The sequence below is a fragment of the Corvus moneduloides genome, chromosome 12, assembly GCF_009650955.1.
Source record: "Corvus moneduloides isolate bCorMon1 chromosome 12, bCorMon1.pri, whole genome shotgun sequence".
Lineage (NCBI taxonomy): Eukaryota > Metazoa > Chordata > Aves > Passeriformes > Corvidae > Corvus > Corvus moneduloides.
Window position 1 is genome coordinate 11,088,931 of NC_045487.1, and position 24,140 is coordinate 11,113,070.

The 24,140-nt window shown below is 33.7% G+C and overlaps 1 long non-coding RNA gene across 16 annotated transcripts in view; it reads left to right on the forward strand.

Moving 5' to 3' along the window:
- LOC116449779 overlaps positions 1-23,911 on the forward strand; it is a 51,095-nt gene extending 27,184 nt beyond the window's left edge. For 4 of the 16 annotated variants that reach the window (XR_004242546.1, XR_004242544.1, XR_004242536.1 and 1 more), the window contains 6 exons: positions 8,673-8,855; positions 11,307-11,393; positions 13,710-13,791; positions 14,633-14,999; positions 18,200-18,319; positions 21,616-23,911. This is a non-coding gene — a long non-coding RNA (uncharacterized LOC116449779). Of the gene's footprint in view, positions 1-2,132; positions 2,192-8,672; positions 8,856-11,306; positions 11,394-13,709; positions 13,792-14,632; positions 15,000-18,199; positions 18,320-18,704; positions 18,874-21,615 lie in introns of all 16 variants that reach the window. The other 12 variants (XR_004242540.1, XR_004242548.1, XR_004242543.1 and 9 more) reach the window with 12 other exon arrangements.
- Positions 23,912-24,140: the final 229 nt, after the last annotated feature.

A 24,140-nucleotide genomic window follows, 5' to 3' on the forward strand; every position in this document is an offset into this window, starting at 1 on the left:
TTCAGTGTACTTCTTTTCCTATTATCATTTGTGGGCAAGTACACTAATGATGTTCTCTGGCCTTATTCTTAAAACCAGCAATTGATTAGCATGAAGACATATATACAAAATAACCAGCATTAATAAAAATTTGGAAAATTTACTTTGAACAGTATTTCAGTAGGATGGTTCTGTAAAAAAAAAAGATTTCATACTTTTGATCTAACCTTGAGTGAACAATCTTAAGTATAAAACTAGTACTTAAAATTGGTGACAGTACTTCTAACAGTTAATAATTTTCTAATCTGTCTTAGCCTTCTTTTAAAGGACTAGGGCTGTACCATTAGATCCTATCAGACTTCACAGTTTTTAATGTTCTGCAATGTGATATCATAGAGGTAGCTTGATTTTTTTTTTAAAATGCTCTTTTCAAGGCTGTGAAACATCCTACAAAGCAACTATCAACAAGAAGCTATTCTTTGTATGAGAAATATTGCTCCCTTTTTTTTAAGCTGTGGAAGGGGTTTAGAAATGCTAGCACTCATATATTCTTCAGAAAGATATAAAAGGTACTTTGGAAGACAGAATTGTGTTGTTTATATGTATAATGTTAAAAAATTGTCACCTGTAGTTTTGAGAACTAAAATGACTACTACTCATCTCTATTAAGTCAAAATATAATACACTTGTTCTGTAATTTTCTAGTCATCGTGTATTTTATTTTATCACAATTATTTAAGAGCACTTCAGAGGGAATTTAGTGTAGTTTCATTTCACGTTAATCAATTTCTACCTTTCCCCATTGATCTGTTCCTCTGGTAACAAAAATGCATGTTCATGAAGAGTAGATAAAACAATAAAACCTCTGAACTATTAAGACAACAATATATTTGGTACAGATTGGGTTTTAAAAATATGCATTGCTTTATATGAATTCTTAGGTTAATTATAGAATACAGCATGTCAAAATTGTTATTGAATTTGTATTTTTTTAAGATTAAAAATCATTGCCTTTTATCTTTTGAGATAAATGTCCTGCTGGTAATCAAACACTGTAAATAAAACTTGTGATTTTTAGAGATCGTTATGCTAATTATCCTCTAAATCTGAGTTGTATGCCAAACTGTTTAAGCCATTTAAGATCATACTGGGGTTTTTTTGCATGTTGCAAATTAGACAGTTCATGGTTATTTCTTAGATATGTTGATCATAAAGGATATCTAACAGATTTTCCAGTACTTAACTGTACCACTTGCTTCTTTCTCTTTTCTTCTTGTCTATGATGTATGATTAATCATAGATTACTTCATTTTGTTTCATTTCATTTACAACATTTATGAGCTTCACTTTGTCGGTATGAAATGCTTGTCCCCTTCTTTCCTTTCCAAAGTGGCATAATTAGTGTTAGCATCTTTTTTAACAGGCTACATAAAGTTTAGTGGCTGGATTAAATCAAGTCATTAACATAATGTGCTATACAATTTGCCCCTATCTCTTTTCGTTTCCAGTACATCAAAGTGCCACAGAGTGCCAGTGTAATTGGGCCTTGCTAGCTTGTCAGGTTCAGTCAGGCTGATGGCTGCTGCTTTTACTAAAAAGCTTCCAGGCATGATAATTAATAGAGAAAAGAAGTCTGAGAAATGTAAAAGTTTGGACAGTTCTCTATGAATATTTCATACATTTGAATAATCAGAAGTTAACATTATCAATTTGATGTATAATACATTGATTAAAAGCGTTGTTTCAGATCCTCAAAATAGACATCAAAACTGGGAATTTGCATTTTCTTTGGCATGGTCTTTATATTTAAAAAAAAATAAATTAAAAAATCTTTACTCTTCCATCCCCTCCTCCTTTGCACTCCCACATCTACACCATATCCTTACAGGAGATTATACAGCATTCAATTTTCACAATAAAATTTACTGCCGTCAACTTCCAAGTTGTCTTAAAATGTGCCACAAGACAATTACTGGCAAACCCAATTTCTTTGGTAGTGCTCTGTTTTTTTCTGTAGATCTCTCTTGTTTTCTTGCAGATACCATAAGTGCATTCTCTTGCTCTAAAAGCAATTTATTGATAGCAGTCATTACCTGTACCTGTAAGTTAAGATCTCAAGTTCTAACTAATTTTGACATGAAAATCTTTCTTAGACAGCAACAAAGCAATACCAATTGCACATGGTTCTGGTGAAGGACATATTTGTGCTAAGGTGAGAAGTTGTAAAGCTTCAAGCTTATGTATAACAAAGCAATAGATACTATTCTATTTACTATGGGGTTTTTTTGTACAATTACTTGAATAGTGTATTTCCGTCTATGTGCTAGCCGTGTTCATTGAAAAAAGGAAATTATTTGGATATTGTATTGCAGCTTTAAATTTTGGCTGATACGATTTCTCTTCACACTTTTTTTTTTTGCAGGACTTGAATATCTTTGGTGTACTTCAGGGAGATTTTTGAGTGTTCAATATTTTTCCTCAACCTGGATTGTTTTGTGAATATCTAATCTGAATTTAGAGAATTAAATTTTAGGGTTTTAGTATTACCCTGTGTTACTGAGTTGGCTTAATTCTACTGTGCCAGAAATACTAATCCTTTGTATTCTCCTAGTCCTGTCTAGAGCTAACCTCTGTTGCTTTGTGCTTTTCTTCTGTAAGAAACTGGGGAAGTAAAACTGCTGCACCAGCATATTTAATAAAACAAGAAATAAAATCTATGAAACAGAACCATCTTGTCAGAGTAAGATAAAAGTAACTTACTAAACTTTGTAGTCAGTACTTTCAAAGACTACTGATTGGTCTAAGATTAAAAAGAACCATTTGCCATTCTCCTTCTTAAAGGTGGTTGTTTGCTATGGGGGTCACTGTAATCTAGAAACTAAAGTAAAAGAAAGTTTAAAGAATCCAGGAAATACCTAAGATGTGTTTTGCCACTGATAAAGTGTGAGATGACAGAAGTTTGAGTACACACTATGCTGAAATGATGGATTTACAACTTCTATCTACCCCTTGTCAAATACACTTTGAAGTTGTAATTGAAAGCATGTACATTCTTTGTGATAGAAAAAATGAAAGAAGAGGGAGAAATAATACCCAAAAACACCAGACTCCAGCTTTTAAAATGATTGAAAACTACAGAATCTTGAGTCATTACCCATTATTTTTTAGGTAACAAATAAAACTAATTAGTCAGAATATGAAATTAAGTAGAAGACCAGATTTAAGGATGAATGTGTAAGCCCACAGGAAAAGCATCAGCGGAGTCACTCTCAACCTAGCTAGTAATTTTTTTTGAGGTTATGAATACAAATGCAGTTGCTTACTGGAGAGACTATTTATCAGAATTTATGGACATGGAAGTAAGTTATGGTGACTTTACAAATAGAATGTGTTTTTCTAACTGGAGGTCTAAAAAGCAAAGGATGGGATTTGAAACAGAGTTTTAGTTTGATTAGTTGTGATAAATATCACCAAGCATCATTTTTTCACAATATGCATATTATAAAAATCAAGTTCTATTCATTTTTGAAGGTCTGTATTGTTCTCACACAATACTGTAATGACAAGGGGAGGACACAATATCAAATACTAGGTATTAAAACTCTAAATAAAAAACCCAACCACATTAAAAATGTGCAATTTGATGCAGTTTTTCACTACAGATGCACGCCTAACAAACGAAGATGCTATACTGGTATTTCTGCTTTCTTCCCATTCTAAGAGCTACTTTTTTTCCTTAATGGATTAACTTTCAGATACAGATTTTTGAAATTCATTTTTTAAATCAAGGCAGAAGTCTGTGATCTTCATATAGAAAAATACATGCACAGCTGGGTATAGAAAGGCAGAAATCCCATTATATTTGTCTTGGACTAGATTCTTGCAAAGTACTTCTACTTATTTCATCTTATTTGTGTAACTTAAATGTTGGTGTGTATTAATGTACCAAAAATGTACAGCTATCTTTTTTCCTCAAGGAGTTTTCTGCCTTTCATGATTTTTTAACTTAAGGATCCTGCTTCCCTTTGAAATGAAAGGTAGTTGTAAGTTCACAACCTTTGAATTACTGAATTTTGTAACTAGTTGGTACTTGTGTAGCTAACTGGCTTTGAGATTTGATAGAGTTGGTATTTGGTTTTTATTTTTTCTGATGGATCAATCAAAGGTGAGTGATTAAACATTAAAAAAGTGAAATTTCCTCTTTGAGACAGTCTGCAAGAGTAGGTGTACCTTAGTTCAGGACAGTAACAGTATTGCTTATGTAGCTTTCCCGGCTCCTTGGGGAGAAAATAAAATTCAGAATTATGGAAGTTTGTATCTCACCAATCCAACAGGTCCAGATGTATCTATATTTCTGTATTTATTCATCCCTAGAAACAGTTAATCTTTAAAATCTGTTAGTTGAGGCAGTGCCACGGGAAAGGTGCAAAATCAAATCTTTAAAACCAATTCCACTTGAGAAGAACATGGAACAATTTTATGTTTTTTCTTCAGAAAGGGTGTGAGGCAAGCTGAAGAGAAAGAAAGCACTATTTGAGTGATCAGAAGTTCTATTATGAGCAAAGTACAGATGTGACTTCGTGTTCAGATGTATAGTTGTCATGCTTGTGGTGGGAAAGCTACACTTCCCTCAAGGACTTTGTATTTTCTAAAGTGTTTGATGCTTTATACTGAATTTGAAATTGTCGTTTTGGAAAGAAAAGGAGTACATTGCTGGTACATTACAGGTTCACATAGAGAGCCAGTACCTAATCATTGAATTGACTCAAGCTGTAGCAAATAATTCATGCCTTTGAAGATATTAAAGATGAATTTATTCTGGTCTGAAAAATGAATGGCAGCAACCAGAGTTGTTTTCATTGTCACAAATAGATTTTTTTGTTAGTGTGTTAATTCTAGTCAGAGCTGAAGGGATTGCATCAAACCATGTTATGCTGCTAGTCTTGGGCCATTTCATTCTGCTCCTAGCACGTGGCAGAACAGTAATGCTGGAGAAAGATTATATGCGCCTTTCCCTCCTTCAGCAGGGATTCTCCTCCAAAAGAGCTGTTCAACAAGGAGAGATCTCTTCGTCCCAAGTCTTAGGGAGAGTCTAAGGTGTATGCACTTTAGTTCTATGTGGAGAATGAACAGGGAGCATTTCTGTATCCTTCTTTCTGTTCTCACATCTACACCAGTGTGGGGAAAAGGTGAAAATAGAAGATGTTATTCCTCACATGAAAAGTCACTGCATACAGGACTAGAATAGTTTTTTTGCAATATGTATTCTTATGTGTCTATGATTCTGTGTTGTCCTATTAATCATAATTAATGAGTAATGTTTGTGTCTCTGTACACTTGAATTACATTGACGTTCCTGTAATAGCATTCTTTGTGGCTCTATTCTGACATTGTTAATAAGATGATCACAGGGATTCAGCACTTGATAGAGGAAGAGGATTATTTCTCATTCAGTAATATATTTGTTAATCAATATTCATAGTGATTGAAATATTGATAGCAAATGGATGATTACTTGTCATTATTGAAGAATAGCTTGTAGTTTATCTTATGTGCTCTTTGCTTGAAATAGAAGTAAGTGGACTCTGGAAATATATAAAATGCTAAGGAGTAACGCACGCATATTTTTGAGCACTGGTAGATAGAGGATTCAAGTTGACCTTACAGTTTAGAAGTTCCCTTTATTTTGAGTTTTTCAAGGCAATATATTAGTTAAAACTGTGGATGTAAAAAATAGGAACGTTAAGCAAGGTATTTTCAACTCGACTGTTCTGTGCAGAAAGCACAAACTTACTTTTTAAAGCACTTATTTCTGTGGGATACTGTTGTTGACCATTTGAGACAGTTGGAATTTTATTTTTCACATCAAAGTGCTAGCCTTTTATTGTGGCCAAAAAAGAAATCAAAATATGGAATACACAGCTGCTTCAAGATGGCAGTCAAGACTAATTACAGAATTAAACCAAGGGTTTTTTAATCTCAGAAATCAGAAATGTGAGAAAAGTTAAGATTTCAAATTCTTACCTACTTACTTACCCTAATCCTAAAGCTTTTGAAGGAGTGCAGTGATTCTTCCAAATCTCTGGGTAGCATTCGGTATTAAATGGTAGAGAAGCCATTTTTACATAGACTAAGTATCTTACCCATATTTTGTTTTCCTCACCTGAAATGAAAGCACTGAACCAGTTTCTATGAGACATTTTTGAAAGCATTTAATATTCTTTATTTTAATATCTGCCCATTCTCTGTGTTAGGTGAAATTTTGTATTGAATTTTGTTTTAAATGCTTAAATGTAAAGAGTAATTTTATTCCCATTAAATAGAATTATTTGTGGGCAGTAATTGACAAACTATCCATTGTTCACTTGAGCAGTACCTAATAAATGAGACCAAGGCTTAAAAAAAAAACAGCCTAGGAAAAGATTTAAATAACATACTTCACTCTGCATCATAGAAATATAAATGGTTGTTTAAAAATGAATTCCTATCATATATTGAATGCTACATATATTTTCAGCATGGCTACATAATGTGAGTGGTTTTGTATTAATGATAAAATGTGACATGATAGCTAATGCTATTCTTAAGCAGTTCTATATTTTTTATTTGTAAATATATTTTTTAATCAGCTTGTGTTCTCCTTTGTATATGCTGTATTCACACTTAGTATCAATAAAACTGGGACTCAAAATAGTCTTGACTGTTAAGCTCCAAGATAATTTGTTATTTTTTCTTATAATTTTCTAATAGTATGACTCAGTTACTTGCTTTGGTTTAAGTTAAAACGCAGAACACCTGGATTTACCCCACTAGCCTTGAAAAAGTATAATATTCTTTGCCTACTGTATGCAATTACAAGTGTTAAATATGTCAAACAAATTTTAAGATATGTAAAAGGAATACTTTATAATACAGGATATTGTATTTGGACTTGATTCATAAGCTACTGTCTGTGTACAAACTAGTCTGACATAGCTGCTAAATACTTTGGGGCGAACAAAACCACTCAGCATATCCCTTTAAATACAGATGCTAATACATCTGTTCAGTGCAAGAAGAAAAGAGTTGTTTCTGAAGTAAAATTAGACAATAGAGCCAATTTCATTTTTTATGCATGTGAATGTAGAGTGCTTGAGGTTATTAGTTGAAACTGAGTAACCTTTCCAAGCTTTCATCTCTTTCTTTTCAAATTTGAATATGAAAAGCATATTCAAGTCAGAGACCATCACTTTAATGACATTTGGCAGTCATTTGATTTATTAGATTTTAGAAAAAAAAATTCCTTTAAATATTTCATCATTCTATGCTAATCCCAGTAATATTGCCAGCTGAAGCCGTGTACCTGTATTAGTGGAGACAGAATGGTGTGGAATTTTTTCTGTCATCCTAGTAAAATTTCCATGAATCTACTGAATAATAAAACAACCTTATTGAAATATTCAGATTTGGGTTTTTAGTTAAAGTGTCTTAGGATACATAATAAAAGGAAATGTCTTTTGAAAAGAGGGGGTAAAATTACTTCATCGAATATTGAAAGGACTTGACAGCAATGGAAATTGTTCTATATGATGGATACTTTTACAATAGGATACACCTGCTTTTCAGTTTGATTAATCATATAATTTGCTTGGGGAAATGTAAGCTATCTGCATAATAAATTAGAATATTGACTTGCAGTTCGAACACTGAATCTAGAAAGCTAATCTTCTGAATGTGATTAATACTTCAAGGGATTTAAGTGTAAAATCAAAAATTGTCAAAATATTTCCACATAGGGGAAATATTTTTAATAAAGATATGAACTTGAAAGAAATGAAAGAAGTAACAAGAATTTTTTTTTGACATATCTGTACTCCAACGTGTTGTGTTTACTCTTTGAAGAATATTGTCTTTGAAGGCTCACCTACATACTCCACTTTGGAAACCTTGGAGTGGCTTTTCTTTCTTCAAATTACAGTTACCTAGGGAAGTACTTGTGACTTTCTGTTGAGTGTGACATTCACACTTAAATACATAAACCTTATTGCAATGTATCTGTACAAAATACTATAGACCTTGCTGAATAGTGTGAGACAAATTTACAAGAAAGAAAAGAATGTAATTTTGCTTAAAGAGAGTAAGAACAGGTCTGATGAAGAACAATTGTTTACTTTTATGATGTTAATTTTAACTTTTAAAGGTATGTTTGATTTAACTAGTCAAGTTCAGTATATGAAGTTGAATTCCATTTACATGCAGTTGTACTTTACATGCCTAACTACTTTGTGATTTGGTGGATTTTTATTGAATGTGGTATAGTCTGCAGTAGGCACTAACAATTCTCTTCCATTTGGAAAACTTTGATACCTAATATTACTGAAACTTTTTCAATCAGTTATGGGCTCACTTTGCTGTGTAGCTAAAAATAATGTCAACTGAAATTAGTGGTTCAGATAGCATTAGTACATAAAGATCTTAACCTAAATTCCAGTAGGCTATGACTATTGCAAAAATATTTTAAACATCAAATGTCAGCCGGTATCTGTTGCAACAATATTCTCAACTGCAAGCTATGAGGTTTAGATTCTTATTGTGTCTATGTCAAAATCAATCAATGGACCAACTACCTGATGATTCACATGTATGCTTGGTTTGCGTTAACACTTCAAGAAACACAAAATAATTATTTTGCTTTGTGTTTTGTTTTTAAATAGGAAGTTGAAAAATCTGAATTAAAATTACATCACTTGGTTTTACTAAGTCTCAAATTACATCAGATGAAACAATACAGCAGCTGTGTGTAGAATGCAGATGAAACAATTTCCCTGCAGAGGACAATCCACTGTCACTTCCAAACCCAACAGGTGGTCAGAGGAGTGACTGTAACTATAGCACTGGTGAGTGTGACCTATCCCTGAGCAGGTGTGTTCTTTCCCTTAAGTTCTTAGGAAAATGCCTGCAATAATGCCTGCCTTCCCATACGTTATATTTGCACTTATCTGTGTACTGGTTGTATTTGTCATTTTTCCCAATATTTTGGGAAATACTAATGATGGTTTTTAAGAACTGAGATAAGGATGCAATTATTAAGTATAAAATGAAAAACAAAAGTAGGCTTGTGTAAGAAATTGAAACTGCAACATATTTAAATATGCTGGTAATGCATACATTTTAAAATTAGGCTTTACATAACTAATTTTTTTTTTTTTGAGAGAGTGTGATGAACTAATTTTTCTATTGATACATGATACAGCAAAAGAAAAACATTCTATCCAGCCATGTACAACTAAATTACAATTAGAGAAAATATGTAATTGGACTTGATCATCACTTGTGAATACTCAGTGTACCTTTAATAAGAAATTTTTTTAATGGGAAATTACTCAACTGTATTTAGTACTAATACGTTGCTATTTACTTCATAATACTTAATCCTGCATGTTGCATATGCTAGACTCTAATAAATGAATATTTGAAAGTAGTTGATGTCGATACACAATGCAATTGTTAACTTTTGTGACTCCAAGAAGGACATTGGTCTTTGTAAGGCCTTAGGAAAGAAAAAGAAAACCACAAAAAAACCCAGTAGTGCCACAAAGTCCTGCATTCACTGAGGCTTCCTTCCATTCAAACAAATGGGATTCCTGGCATCATATGTTAAATAAGACGTTACATAAATAAGAATTCTTATTATGAGCTGGACAATATTCATCTTGTTAGCTTCTGTAGACACTTCTCCAAATGTTCTAGATAGGCAGACATAAATGAAATATGTTTTTCAAAACCTTGTTGAAATAATACCATAAGCCAATAAAAGCTTCTTAAGGTTCTTAATTTCTCTTGCTTTTTTGAATTTTCATTGCTTTGAATATAGCAAGCATTCAGAAGGTATAAAAGTCTTACACAATATTCTGATTCCTGGGTATACTAGGTATAGTTTAAGCATGGTAGTATTTTAGGTATTTGCTCTGCCAGGTTTACCTGAAAATGCAGGAAAGTTATGATGAATACAGAATAAAATTTCAGACTTTTAAGGTAATTATGAAACTTCAATACATTTCAAGCTGTGATATTTGAAAATAGCATCATGATTTGGAGACTGTAATTCATAAGGCTTTCCAATCTAGTAGTGCTGTATTGTATTATTTCTGTTAATCATAACCTGGCTGTGCAATTTTGATTTTTCTATTTGCTGCTTGGATATTGATTATAAAACTCTTTGAACTTCAAAATATCCCAACAAATCAATATAAAAAGGTGGGTTTTGGTCTTAATTGTTTCAGGATTGTACTCTGCAGCATAATACTAATGTGGTTGTTATTTGCAGAGGTTTGCTTAGATAATTGAGTGTCTAATTTCTACTCAAGATTAGTTTTGCATATAGGGGGAAAAACCCTAATGAGTCTGCTTTTTGATAATGCCAGTTGAGAAGCTAGTAAGAGAATAGTAATGAAATCTGCATGTGTGTTTACTATAGCTTTGCTGCATCTCTTATTCATGTCTAATTAGATTTGAGTATGCTGAATATTTGAGGTTAATTGAATATTTTCTTTAATAAAAACGAGATTTGCATGGGTAGAAAGAAATTTACTTTGAGCTTAGAAGGAAACTAATAGTCTTTTAGACTTTTGCATGGAGAAAATCAGGGTAAGTCCATAAGTAATCTAAAAAAACCACTAATTCTTATAATAAATAAAGCATTTAATATTATCTGTAACTGGAACAGATTGACTGTTTTAAAAACATCTTAACTGCTACAGAAGGCTTCATGAGATTCATTGCTTAAAAAACATTTGAAAACCTTTTGCACATTCTTCACTGTCATTGTTTGGCATGTGAGATACAGAAGATTAACAGAACCTTGTTGAAAAACAACATAGTAGAGTTCCAGTGATCTGGACATACAAGATCCCATGAATTTCCATTTTCACAGGTGGTTCAAGCGTGTAACTTGGCATTAATTGGGTTTTTTTTTTTTTTAACTATTAGTTTTTCACTAAGAATGGTTGGAAGATAATTTTCTTCCTTCCGGAGTCTTGGAATAGAAACTTGAATGGGGAAGTTTACACAGTGCAGGATTATGCTGCAAACCTTCTGATTGCCTGTGACATTGTGTTGTATCTCCTGATAATTATAGTGACTGAGGAGCTATTGTGATTGTTACCAATGAAAAGAGTAATTGGAATATCCAAGAGTGCTTCCAAATTCACAGAACAGTGGAACTTGCCAAATTATGCAGTGGTTCTAGAGAACAGCAGAAACAGAAGAAAGATTTATGAAACCTTGCAAAGGTTTTATATGAAATTTAATTGGGAAGCTTCTATTTCTCAAAAACTTTTCTTTCTCAGGTGAACATGTGACTATTTGAACAACTTGAAGTACAAGTGGAAGGAGACTAAAAGAACAGGAGGTGTGGGAATCATCTTAATAAAACAGTACGTTTTATTAAAAATAAATGGAATAAAATCCACCTATTCTAAAAGGTGGATTCCTCAATCTTAAGGCTTTGCATCAGGAAATGTTGTTATAATTCTCTATGTTTATTCCCTTTCTTCATTAAAGCTCAAGACTGCAGAGTATTTTTTTCTTCATTGTGATGAAACTCTGTTTCATCATGTAGTCATTTAGTTTTGTTACAATGTGAACTATAAAAAACTGAACCATAGCAGAACAACGTTTTGAATTGCAAAGATTTCTAACAAGGTTCCAGGGTCATTGTAATCTTCAGGTTTTAGTACTTCTTTAGGACTAACTTTAAAATGATAATTTTAGAGGCAAACTGTCACAAGTTAATTTTGGATTATTTTTGCAATTAATTGGATAGAAATATGAGATGTTCCATGCCTTGCAGCAATGTTAATGCTTCTAAGTTCAGGCAGTACTAAGGGGTGCTATGAAAGCATGTTATTCATCAGGATCTAAAAATATATTTAAACTCTGGTTAATCATTTTCCCCAGACTTGAAGGGAGTTCTTGTGCCGAATGTTTTACTTACTAGTCTGAATTTTTGCCATTGAGTGAAATGAATTTGAACTCCTTAGGTTTGTTAATAATTTGAATTTAAAATTGTTTTAGATACAGTACTGGTAAACTTAGGAAATTCCATTTGGATGCTTATGGGAAAGGGAAGAATCTGTTGATGTGGCATTTCCTTTGAAGTTCTTTGGCTGTCCATCTGTCTCCCTGCTGCCTCCCCATCACTTCCTGTGGTGACCTCAGGAGCACTTGGCCATGAGAGTAGCACATGTGGAAAGTCATCCACATGTCCAAAAGAGCAGCAGATGACAATAACAGCTTCTTTTAACCTAAGAAAGTAAGAAATTTTGAGTGGAAGATAAGGATTCAAAGACAGAACGCCAGTGCTTTGCTTTCTGATAGTAGAGAAAAAGGTGGCAAATTGCAGATTTCTTTGATTGAATGACTCAGCAACTAAGTAACTGCACTGGCTGTTTTGTGATAGTAACCCATTCCTAACAGCAGTTCTGCTGGCCATGTAGGCGCTGGGGAACAGCTTTGGAGAAAACTGAAAAATCAATAGCTCTGGAAAATGGGTTTCCTAGGACTAACAGAGATATGTCCTTTAGTAAATCCCTCTACTGGGAAGTTAGACTTTCATAGCTCCTCATACTTCTGTATTCCAATACTCCCAGCTCCTTAACAGAGTTGATACTTTCTAGTTATACAAGTAAGTTTATTTTGGGTAGCAGAAGACAGTATGAGATACGTTAAAGATTTCTGTCTGCACATGGGAAAAGGAAACTTACTGTGATGTGGAGAGTGAAAAAGAATTGTGAATACAGTGGCAGAGTAACTAGAAGAGAGTGGATATTAAAAATGTTGGAGTTTAATGACAGACAAATTTCTAGCTCCACCTTCTCCCCTCAAAACCAAATGAAAACTCTTCTGAAGAGCTATGTGTGATTCTTAGGGGCCTGTATTCATTCTAGTTGTCCCAGCAAAACCTTTTCAGTTTCACTTCTTTATTTAATTTTTTAAAAATTCCTTTAACACTTTTTCAGTTTTTATAATCTTTCATAGTAGTTTGCTGCTTTTGCAGGCTGATACCATTTGCAAGCCAGCAGCTACTTTCTGTAATATAAGATGCCCAAAAACTTCTTAAAGAATTTCTTAATACCCTGCTTCTCATTCTGCTAGTATGTTTTCTAAACCAAGGCTAACTTTCACTCGAGGTCATATTAATAGTGCAAAAATTAAAAGCTGATCCTTGTGTTTGTATTTTAAATTAAAACAATGAAAAGCTTTCAGAGCACTCACTCACACTCCCCAGGCTGTGGTTTTCTCCAGTCCATTGGTCTAGAGGTTTCTGTTATTGAAATATTGTGGCAGGAAAGGAGGATTAAATTACTGAGGCTGTCAAAAAGGACAAGCACTCTGCCATACATTATCATTATCACTGGCTTCCTCAGTGGAAGAAAATGCAGTAAATCACTTCAAATACAAAGCAATAAAGACCACTGGCTTTTAAAATCATGAGTGCTATTGCCATTAACAGAAAGTGACAGCTATGTGGCATGCTTAGATGCTGCTTGTATCTTTTTTGACAGTGTGCACATAAACCTGCCAGTGACACACCATTAGATCATATGACCTTTCAGATTTGATTCTAACATTGTTGCTTTTCCTTAGAAAAGAAAGAAACAAATGTTTATTTTTCCTTGTTCTTTTCCTCATGCTCTTCTAAAAGGTAAAAAAGCATTTGATACTAATAATAACTCTGATTTGCTTTGCAGTGATAAATGTGGATCAGGCAGATAATTGTGCAGAAGGAGAGTATCTCAAGTCTGTTCTAAAGCCAGATCCACTCGCTGACAGGTACATGTTAGTATTGGAAAACTCTATTATAGGTCTTAGTAAGTAATGCTTGTGGTTCACCTAGTTGTTTGTCTCTTTTGAGGAGGTTAGACTGAGGAGTCAATACCTAACTAACTAGAAAAAATTTTGTTTCAGCTAGGAATGATAACTGCATTCTGATGGAACAATTGATCTTATTTCTTCCCTGTGTAGGTTCATGTGGCACAGAGTATTGCAGCCGCATCTAATGTTAGTTTAGTGCTGTGGTTTGGGATTTGGTTTGGGAGTTTGTTTGTTTGTTTGTTTTGTTTTTAACAAATTTGTTCTGCAAAAGAGATAATCTATCAGCAGTATTCTATCACTAATGAATCTGAAAAGCACATACCTACCCAGTGTAGTGTAGTGCATTTGTTGCTTTCTGAATTCAAAGTACTACAAAGAGTCTAAGAGCTGCAGAAAGTGTTCCTTGGCCCTAGAATTTCCAGAGATAGATAGATTGATCTAGCAGACAGCTATTATGTAAATGCATATGAGAAAAAATATAAATTAGTCTTGTCCAATTTCATAATAATAATGTTTGCTCTTATTCAAATTTTTTGATTGAGATAGTATGTGCTTATACAGAATATGACTTATACAGAATGAATAATATCCTTTGATTCCATTTTCTCTTGATGGTCAATCTCCATTAAAATTGTATAATTACTAAATTAAAGATTTATTTAATTTGTGGAAGAATAGAAAACCTAATGATTGTATTTGAAGTGTTGGAGTTACTTGTAAACCTTCTAAACATGTATTTATTCACAAGTAACTGATTCACTCCACAGTAAGGAGTGATCTCTCTTCATTTCATTTCTAGATCTGAGTTTCACGTCTTGGCCGGAAAACAGGTTTTACTGGAATGCAGCAGGGAACACCATGAAATAATTACTTGTTGGGATGGAAATACCATACCAAAACAATTCGTAGGTTTGGAGATTTAAAAAAAAAAAAAGATACTTCACTTAATAAGCAAGCAAATGATTTATTCTACCATATAGAATAGGAAAATGGATAATGTTGTTCTAAAATTTGACAATACCAAGGATAAAATACTCCTTTTTTTCTTTTTTTTTCCCTGAGGGATAAATTAGCAATGGGAAATAGCTAGCATGTGGGATGCAATTTCTCCTATAAATACTTGAATATTTATAAAAATTATTTTACAAGCCTGATGTGAAAGTAAGGTAAGATTACAGCAGTGATCTTTTTCTCTGAACAGAAGTATTCATCTTCTACGTGTTGCTATCATGGTACTGTCCTCTGTGTTTGTAGGTGGGTTGTTTCCTGCAGTCATTGATGTGTCTGGCGTGGCCTGTGTTGAAATTTCAATTCTGCATTGATTAAATAGAAAGACAGGAAGTTCATCAGTAGTCCAGTTCCCCACTTGATCCTAGCAAGAGGACCACCAAGAAACAAAATTTATGGAAAGATTGTGCCCATACACCAAAAGTTTCCTACTCTATGCATTTTAAACCTGGCCTAGTTAAATCTTCAACACATGTTTTCTATCACAGGCCTTACAAACTAGTATCAGAGCTTTTTCAGCTGAAACAGGAACTGAACTAAACTAATGCTTTAAAGCTCAGGAAACCAAATAATCAAGGATATAAATATCATTGAAAATTGCCTGCAGATGGTTTAGCCTGACACTTTATTGGTGTTTGTGCTAGGCCAAATTATAGCAGCATAGGCAGTGTATTAAGTAGTGTGTTATTTTTTTCCTGTCACAATGAAAGTTGCTGGAAAGATACTCATAATGATTGGATCCATATTAAAACATAAATAAATGGATAATCACATGCTATTTTTGTCTTCTAAAAGAAGAATCACTTTAATGAATAGCTCTTGAAAAAAATATACTATTGTAATACAGAAAATTTCTGCTAAGCCGAAGTTGCAACTATAGGCTAATACTGTAGGTGAAACGGAACCAATTTGCTGCATTTCACAGCTTTATACTCTTTTAGTTTATGCTTAAAAAATAATGTTAATTGGTGTGGAATTTATATGGAAAATACAACATTTTTAGAGTCCTAGAATCATTTAGGTTGGAAAAGAACTTTCAAGTCATTGAGTCCAACTGTTATCCCAGCACTGCACTTTTAAGTATCTCCAGGGATGGTGACTCCACTAGTTCACTGAGCAGCCTGTTCCAGGGCTTGACAACTCTTTCAGTAAATAATTTTTAATATCCAGTCTAAAATTTGTTTGGAGTGGAATTCCCTGCTCATGAAGACAAGATTTCAAAATAAAGTTGATATTTCTCTTCTTTCAACTTCATTTATTGATATGGAATCATTGTAAGTGTTAGAAATGTTGATTTTGTTTCCACATTTGAATAAATGATTTTAGTTGCAGAAAATGCAAAAATAACCAGTATCAAAAAAATCAAGAAAAATATGCTGTTAAATAGAATGACATAAAATACATGAGCATGAGGTAATAGGAGGCTAGGAAAACTTTGAAATCCTTTTTAGGTTAGTAATTGTTGCGAACTGCAAAGGCGGTTCTCTTCTTTTGACAAGCATCTTTTCTTTATGTTTTCAGACAGTCATTGGCTCTGTCATTAATATGGAGATTTTGTCAGAATATTTGCTTTTCTTATATCTGCATTGTGTGACATGGGTAGTCTTTTTATTTTGTTTCTTTTTCTGTATAATCAGGATGTAAATTCCCTATTCAATTGAGGAAGATATACTTGCTAATATTTGTAAAACTTTGGAATAAAAACAGGATACAAAATTATTATTGCAGCATCTGAACCCCGTCATTATTTACTTACATGTTCAAGTCTCTAAATCAGTTAGCAAGACATGTTTCTGGCAGTCCATTTACCTTTCTGTAACTGTGTCATAGTTATTTTTTATTCTTCCAGTGTTGTTTTTCAGCATTTTAAGAGTGTAGAAATTTCAGCTGTGTAGTGAATCTTCACTGATTCCTCATGCCAGAATGTACTTGAAGTGTTGAGACCTGGAGGTAGAGTATGTGCTCTTCTGACAAGTGTTGGGAGAGACATATGTGAAGAAGGGAGGAATCCATTCCTCTAAGAGTCATCCTGCTGTGATAACAAGAGTGAACAGCTTTATGCAAGAGGTTTCCAGGCTGATCCTGACAGGTGCATCATTTCTTGGTAGGAAATGATAGTTATTCCTAGGAACAGACTATATGAAGTCATTGTTCTCCAAAGTAACAAAATCTATGTTACAGGATAGAGCTTGCATGCAGTGTTAGCTTCACATTAATGTACTGAATTAATGCACAAAGTTTTCTACTTGCTGCTTAAAATTCTGGTCTCTGGAATAAAAAAAAATGGAATCAAATTTGCCTACATTAGAGCTTCTGTCCAGTCTAAATTACCTCCTGGTGTTAATGCCTGTAAGTGTTGTTCAAGAACAAAAATAAATTATCATTCAGGCTTTCATTGTAAAACACGTTTTAAGCTTAAAGCACTTACTGTTTTTTCACTTTGCTTTTGACAAACAAGTTTCATTTAGTTCTCTGTTCTTTCCTGCAGTGCCTAGCAAATATCCTCTCACATGGTGCTTTTTAACAGGATGATAATTTTTTTTCCTATTCAGTAGTTTTGGGATTCCTGCAAGTGTGTACTGATACCTGGTGTTAACAGAAATGAAATGTGGAAATCAGCTAGAGAGAAAGTCTGGGATCCCAGGGAGAGATAAGGGACAGTAACGCTATCCATAGCTTTATTCATATATTCATATTTTGTCTAAGATATCCGCTCCTGTAGACTTGGATATAAAGTAACTTGATGTTACCCATTTCAAATTATGCTTATTGTAACATTTTGAGGTTGTAAAGCTCGCAAACATTCACTGTTTGAACAATGTTGCCAAGACATACCAAATGTTAGCTCTAAATTCCTGTCATTTTGTCAGTCTCGGTGTTTTTGGCCCCAACACAAGCCACTAACTCAAGCCAGCTCCAACACAATACTGGAATTATGTGTTTGAAAGGAAAGCCATACTTGGAGGCAATGGGTGTAATTTAAGTTCACAGAAGAGAGGCATATATTTTGTATAGTTGTTTGTATAGCCCTCTGAACAAGAATTGTACCATGGGGTGGTGGGAGGGGGAACAAAAATGAAACATTTCTGTAATCCTGTGGATCTATGGTTACAACCTTTCTGTCCTTCCAGTACAGCTAAATAATATTAAAGAAGAGGGGAAGATTTAAAAGAAAGTCTTAGACTGTTCTTGTCATGGAAAACGTTGAATTTAATTGATAAAGAGTTCTTGTTTATGTTTATTCAGTGGAAGAATAAAGAACAGAATACAGTTTTGCCTTTTTTTCTGTTTTGTAAGTTGATTTTTAACCCTTTTCGAATGTAATTTTTTGTGTGTGTGTTTACCCTAAAATTTACAGTGCTCAGTGATACCTCAGAAGATGAGCAGGATCTTGAATGTGAAGATACTGATTTTGCTTTGGTCCATTTGAAAGAGATACTCCAGAAGCAAAGAAATATCATTGAACAAGACACTGATGGTAAGTTTTAGAGATCACTTTCTTGTAAACTTTTATAGCTTAAAAACAATTTGTTGAATTTCTCTGCAAGATTTATTGTGAAAGTAATTGTTTGATATTGTGTCAAGAAGAAATTCTTTAATATTAACTAAAGGCTTCCATATTTGTTTGCAAAAGTCTGCAGAAACTATTACTGTCATTCCTTAAAATATATTTGAAAAACCAAAATCAAACAGCATCCCCAGCTAGTTTATAAAACCTAAGAACTTAAAAGACATATCTGCTTCCTGTAATTCTCTATTTTGTACAACATACTTCATTGTAAAAGAACTATAAATATCTATATATATTTATAAAAATTTATGTCAATAATTCTGTATTGCTGATGTCTGGATCTTATTTAAAGTTACAGTATAACCTCCAGAGTGCATCCAGCTTTTGTGTCCTCCGTACGAAACTGTATCCGAGACAGTGTGAAATGCTGGGGGTGTTGGTTAGGGGTCAGTTTAGAGTGAGCACCCCTCTGAAAAAGACTGTGACCAGCCCTTCACTGTGACTCACCAAAGCAAGGTGAGGTGAGTAGGAGCTAAAGTGTCTTCCCATTCCTGGGCCACTGGAGAGTGTTTTTACAATGCTCATAAGAAGATTTGAGAAGGTTACTCAGTCCTTTCACAGACAGCGAAGGAAAATATTCTCCTTGCTTAGAGTTTCCTGTTGCCTGTGGTAGCAGGGTCATGGTTACAAATGCTGCATTTTTCTCCTCCCTCTTTGTCTCAATCCTCTTTCCTGTTGTGGTGAAGCTCAGGGAAGAAGCTGAGAGTATCTCTGTGATAAAGCAGTCCCTCTGTGAGTACATGAACCAGCTCCAAGACTGGACACAGTGCACACAAAGTGCATGCTGAAGAGTAGGAATTCCAGTTAGCCCTCCTGAAATGCCAGGCCAGTGTGACTGCTACTTCTGCTGTTGGGGATAATTACCGTACCTTGAGCGATGGGGAGCTGAGTATTGAGGGAAAGAAATAGGCTTTCTTACCATTTCGATTATCATGCATGATTTTCATCCATGCAGCAGCTAAAATACTCAAAGAATGCATCAAAGTTCCAAGAACCCAATAAAGAAAATGCTAAGAATCAAACCTCCATACTCTGGAAAAATAATATATGGATTTGATGCACTTCTTAATGTGGCTGAACCACTTAAGCTTTTCTCCACCAATAATTTTTCTCCAAGTTCTTGTGCAAAAGCACATCTCCAAAAAGGTATTTTGTAGTCTCTCACTGGAAGATTGTTTTTGTTCTGTATTTTAACGCCATAATTTCCACTGTCATAATTCCTATTTGGTAAGACTGATTAGTGATATAAATACAATTTTTTACTCTTGAAAGTCACATTTCACAAAACTTCTAAAAATCCTAATCATCATCTCAGAGAATTATTATTACAGGAATGACTGGTTTTTGTTACTAGTTATTGTTCTGTTAAAAGCTAATCATTATTAGGTAATGACAGCTATTTCAATATTGAGGAGCATTTCTTCCCCTAATTGTAAGACATTTGAACTAATTTTTACTTTATGTGCCTTACATCTATTAAAATGATAGTAATAGCTGAAAATACTTTCATTCTTTTTCCTGTCCGCATTTCTGCCCTTCCCTATAGATGCCATACAGTTATTTTTTTTCTATCGCATCCATAACATATAACATTGCATATTTTCTGAAAATTTAGAAATTTCAGAGAATTGAAATTAATTTTATGTTAATGTATGTCAGATCATGGGAGAAGAACATGTTAGTGTATTTTCTCGGACAAATTTATTGGAAAAGGGTCTGCTCTTAAGATCTGGATGTAGACTTCAATTAAATTCAATGGCACAATAAATAGAATTTCTGAGCAATATGTGCACATTCTCTGAGATGGATATTGGTTTGAGGGAAAAAGAATAAACCTAGACACTGAAAAATTCATAGGACACTACCACATGAGGATGTAGTCATTCTCAGATACCGTAAGCTTCCTTCATTCTATTTGAGGACTTCAAGCATGTATCTTTTTCATATCTTGTTCCTTCCCTTGCTGGTTGTGTGAAAGTGGCCTCCATGAAATTTGAAGCAAATAAGTGAATGACTAAGCAAGAGGATGGATGAAAAAGAGACTGTACAGTCAAGACATCTAACAATGTGTCTCAGAGATAATATGACAATATGAAAACTGAGAAAATAGAGTTAATGTTCTGATATAATTAATTACAGTTATCCTGCTGCTCTTACGGTAAAAACAATACTGTCCCCTGAAGTCTGCTCTGAAGTTGACAGTTCACTGAGTTACTTGTTCAAGGATATACAAAATAGTTTGGAGCTCTAAGAATAGCATCCAATCTGTCCTATAATAAGTCTTCCAACAGAGTAAATGATGGAAGGTTTATCCCATGTTTTCCCTTCACTAAACCTCTTCTGAGCTGTCCCGGCAGCCTAGAAGTTGCAACGTGAAGCATCATTGCATGTCCCAGAGTACTTATCCTAATTGATAGAGTAAATACATAACCTTGCCATTTATCAGCTGTATAATTTGCTTTGAAAAGATATGCCATCAAGATTATTTGTTTTTATTCAAATTCCTTCTAGAGTCATGTTAGGCAGCCTCATTGCGTTTTGTGCAGGACTGGGAAAGAGCCTCATTTTTGACTTAGCAGCATGTATTAATCACAGCAGCAGAGATTCTGGCCCTCTGGGCTTACTTAGATATTGTAAAAGAGTGCAATTTTAAATCATGTCAGCTAATTTCTGTAAAATAGAAATTTTAAATACTACTTTAAAACCCCCATACACAAAGATGAAGGTAGTTAGTTTAGTCTAGGGAAATTATCAACTTTGTTGATACTTCACTATTTTACAACACAGAAGCTTTACAACATAGAAGCTTGGAATTTAAATCATTTTGCATTGCACAAACTGGAAAGAACAACTTACTGTTTAAATACTAATAATTGTCCAGGCTGATTTGGACCCGTCATGCACACAGTGTAGAAAATGCATTAATTGGTATATATGTTACTTAAAATTATTTCTAAATATGCATATATGTTTTCAATAGAGTTTGGAACACCTTTATTTACACATTATGAAAAAATATTAATTTATACGGGCAATTATTATACAAATAGTTTTATTTATTTCAGAGTTAATTCCAGCACTAATGCTTTCATTGATATACATGCTGGTTCTTAGGGTGTTCGGTTTCCAGTGGGCTGAGTACCTGAAATGGAAGATTTCTTTTTTATTTATTTACCTTTTTTTTTTTTTTTTCCGTATACTAGGAGCCTTTTAATCTGTCCAAATGCTAAGGAAGATTATCAGAACAAAACTGAAACCTTAAATGAAATTGCTAATGCTGTTCTGCAGTGTTTCCTTTCTAGTTTTTGATTCACAAGATGATAGTGCAGTAATTGGAAAGCTCAAAGGAACAGTGGAAGCCCTCCATGCGCTGCCCTCAGTTGAGAGGGGAATGCAAAGATGACTACGAGGCATGAAAGGAAGTTTGCCTACAGAAGATCCTTCTCCCAGTGTAAATACATGCTTGATAGTGCATCAAAGATGAGATCTTTGTAATTCTTACAGTATATTTAATGTATAATTTATATGAAAAGGACGCTTGATTTGTAGTTGTAAAGTTTTGTATACTTTTCAGTCTGTTTGTTTTTATATTTCCCCCCTAAGGCTAAGAATATCTCCACAATGGACAACGTCTTGTAAATAATTAATACCTACATGATTGAATGATGTGCTTTATTTGCATTTTTAAGATTTTTTCTTACATAAAACAGTAATAAAAATGCAAGTCAAAATTTTAATTTTTAATAAAAAAACCATAAGCCTTAGAAAACTGATTAAAAATACTTTTATGTTATCCCTAATCACCCCACTAAATGGAATGCCTATGATTAGCCTCATTAAGAATTTTATACTGTGAAGATTTTATTAAAAGCAATATATGAAAATTACTTGGATTAATGTGTTAATCTGCCTCTTTAAAATGCTAATATCCATTTTATGCACATTAAATCTCAGTATGTGTTTTCTTTGATGCATGCAGTTCCTATCAATTAAATATAAAAAATTAGGCTAGTTGCAGGACTTATTAAATTACTGCAACCTTTTTTTAAATAACTTTTACCCTTCTACAAACATTATAATCAGCTGTTTATGGTTACCATAATTTGAAGTAGGGGGAGGGCAGGCGCAATCATTATCTGTACAGTAGATGATTTACTTGCAGCCAACATCTGTCAAAGCACAAAAAGAAGCCATAGAGTATCAGATTTTGCTTCACCTACTTTGGGTTTAGGGATGGGCAACTGTGTTTTCATTTGGGTTTTGTCACTTTTAGAACTTACATCAAACATATACAATAAATTGTTGTATCTGAATAACTAGTGTCTAGTGTGGAAACGTAATTTTACAGCTTTTAACCAATCTCAGTGAAGGATTTAATTGATATTTTTAATGGAGCTGTGAATCAATGCTGCAAAAGGATTGTCTCTTGAGAACGAGGATATAATACGTTTCATTTTTTAATTTACTTTTTTATTTGTCATTTTCTTCAAAGGATTTTATAGACTGTGGATTTCCACTGTTTGCAAACAGGCTATGTTTCTTCATAAGCATATGTAAAGTATTCAGAGAGATAAGTAATTTATTAAAATCTACCTAATTTGCCGTGATATATTAAATCTCTGCTTCAGTGATCACAGACCATTTCATTTAGAGAATTAGGCATTCCCTCTTTGTGTGATTAAAGCTCTGGAAAATGAGTTCTTTGCTCCTATTTGTGAACATTCAAAGCCTGCTAATGGCAAGAAGATGGAATAGATTATGAGACAATTCATTACAGTTCAACAGAAAAAACCCCTGCTATAATGCAGAAATGCAAGTATGAATATCTGCATATAGTTTGAACCATCTGTGCTCTAATGGCTTCAGTAATGGCTCTTCGTCTTCAGTAGGCTTTGAAATGACATCCATACAATATTAATTTGTTGATGTACATTATGAGGCCAATGGAATGAATATATTCTGACCACAGAAATCTCTGAATTCCAACATGATCTGCTGTTGACTCCATTTTAGGACCTACCATCTTCAGCAGTACTTCTCATCCAGACTTTGCCAATCCTCAAAGAGTTTCATTCCTCTGGAACTTTAGGAGACCACAGACAGCTGCATTCCTAAACCCCTCCATTCTTCAGTTAATGGCCATATGTTTGTTGTCATTTGGGCTGGCGCTTAGTTCATCATTTTGGCCACTATTTCTAGCTTTTTTTGGCTCTGTGCATCTATATTGTCAATAAGACTGTTATTATACATTACAATAATTTGAAACAGCCAGATTCAACACTGAGATTAACTGAGTGGCTTTTTAGAAATTTAGTTGTGGTATTCTGTCAGAAGGTTCTTATTATTCTTCTAATACTTTGCAAACCAAACTAAATATCCTGCACATAAACAAAGAAGCAAATTGTATTGAGTTTTCTTGTGTGACTGTTTACTGACTTGCAGGAGAACTATGTTAACTGGTGCTTGTTTTCTTCTGAAATAAACCATGTGGTAAAATTAGAAAATCAGTGATGTTCATCTCACTTAAACATTTACAGTAACACCCTTAACACTTAATCTTCGCCATCTGAAGTTGGAAACTTAGAAACCAAGCGTTCATATATTCATTAAACACAGACCTCTTCGGTAAGTTACTGCAAAATATTCCAGTTGACATTTGGTTACATTGTGTTAACTGTTCTCAGTGACTCCAACATTAACATACATAATTTGCCTCAGGTTCCTAGAC